This window comes from Trichechus manatus, unplaced genomic scaffold, assembly GCF_000243295.1.
Source record: "Trichechus manatus latirostris isolate Lorelei unplaced genomic scaffold, TriManLat1.0 scaffold00221, whole genome shotgun sequence".
NCBI classification, from domain to species: domain Eukaryota; kingdom Metazoa; phylum Chordata; class Mammalia; order Sirenia; family Trichechidae; genus Trichechus; species Trichechus manatus.
Genome location: NW_004444157.1, coordinates 313,421 through 315,185, shown reverse-complemented (window position 1 = coordinate 315,185; position 1,765 = coordinate 313,421). Strand labels below are relative to the sequence as shown.

General features: G+C 57.2%; 1 protein-coding gene across 1 annotated transcript in view; it reads left to right on the top strand.

Moving 5' to 3' along the window:
* Positions 1-1,765, top strand: part of LOC101345001 (nuclear RNA export factor 2-like) — a 9,502-nt gene that overhangs the window by 3,357 nt on the left and 4,380 nt on the right. The gene's annotated exons all lie outside the window — the stretch shown is intronic.

The following is a 1,765-nucleotide window of genomic DNA, read 5'->3' as shown; positions in this document are numbered from 1 at the left end:
AGGGCATCCTAAGGCAGGTGCCGAGTGTGGAAGGCAGAGGGCAGAGGCAGATGAGGAGACGGGGACAGTCCTCTCGGGCACTGCCCCCCTCCCTCCACCACGTCATGGTATCCTGCCTGGTCCTTCAGAGGAGCACTGGGTAGACCAAAATGGTCTGATTCCTCAGACAAGGGACCAACTAAGACAGGCACAGTTGTACAGGGGCCATCAGGGGAGAAGGTGGCACTCATAAGAGGCGCCACAGACCCTCAACCCCATGCTGTGCCTTTACCTGAACTTTTACTCCTGGGGAAGGTCTCCTGCCCCACTGGCTGCTCTGTTTCCCATGCCCAGCTCAGATGGCATCACACAGGTGACAAAGACCGGTGGGCCCTGCCCCAATAAGTACCAGTTTTCCATTCCTACCTGGGCCCCAGGGTCAGCCAGGGGCAGATGAAGGACAGGGCGGCAGCAGGAGAGCCATTTCCCCTTTCTTCCCTCCTTTCTCCCTAATCCCCACCACCCACAGTAAACTTCTTCCCCTTGCCTTTCCTTGGCTTTCTCTTTCTCTTTAGTCTCCACTCCCCTCTGTCTCCCCTCCCTACCTGCACTCCCTTTCTGCCCTCACCCCTCCCTGCCTCCTGAGCCTGCTTCACTCATCTTCCTCCCTGGCATCTGGAGCCATCCCTGGGGATGTCCTGGTCTTGTCCAGGGCCAGGCCTGGGAGAGCACTGGGCACCTGGTGAGAGAGCAGAGCCCTGGGCCCCACCCCATTCCCTCCTCCCTCCATAGCCTTTCCTGGGGACTTGGAGGGAGGTAAGTGAGGCAGGGAGGGGAAGGAATCCCTGGAGCCTGGGCTCCACATGCTACTTCTGTGTCGCTGGAGAAGGGGGTCAGGGCCTTCCTGTGGGAGCTTCCCAGGAGGAAGGAGAGGGGGAGAAAGGGTATAGAGAGAGTGCCCACTAGATCTCTCTCAGGGTGAGTCCATGGGGGAGGTGCCCAGGGTCCTGGAGGGGTGGTGGCACTGGAGTGCAGGTGGGACACACCTGGCTGTGTTCCAGCGTAGGCATGCTTGCTTTCATGAGGTGGGTCAGCTCTGTGGTTACGTGCTTTTCTGTTCTGTCTTGATATTTGACAGCTCCCTCCTGGAATTGTTCCCCAAGTTATTACACCTGGTAAGTGTCTTCCTTTATCCCTGATTTCTCCAGCTGGTACAGACAGCGCTCACAACCTGCCCTGACTCCCTTAGATCTTGCCCAGGTTATATTTTTGGATCTGACCCCTAATCCTCATGGAGGTCAGACCCATGAGGGACCCTGATAAAGCTACGGATCTTCTCTACAGTTCACCACTGGCTTCTGGGAGCCCCTGGTGAAGACCCCATGATAGTCTCACCCATGGAATTTTCAAGGCCTTTTCCCTCTGACCTCTGACCCCCCGCCCTCTCCTGGGTCCATCCTTTTTCTGGACTATTCAGTTCCACCACCCCGGTCTGCACTGCTGACTTCCTCTTCCCTCCCCCAGGATGGCCACGAGTTACCCCCACCCATTATCTTTGGCATTGTAGCCTACACAAAGTTACCAGTCTGCAAGGTGAGGGGGTGTGATCAAGCAGAGCTTGGGGTGGTGAGTGTGGAGGGGATGACAGCCAGGGTCCTGAGAACCGTTTGGATTCCAGGGGAGCGTCTTTGGATCTGAGACCCTGAAGAGTCTAGTCATGCAATTCCTGAAGCAGTTAAGTACCCCTGGGGCTTGGAGGCAGGGAAGGCTGGGATGGGCCAGGCCA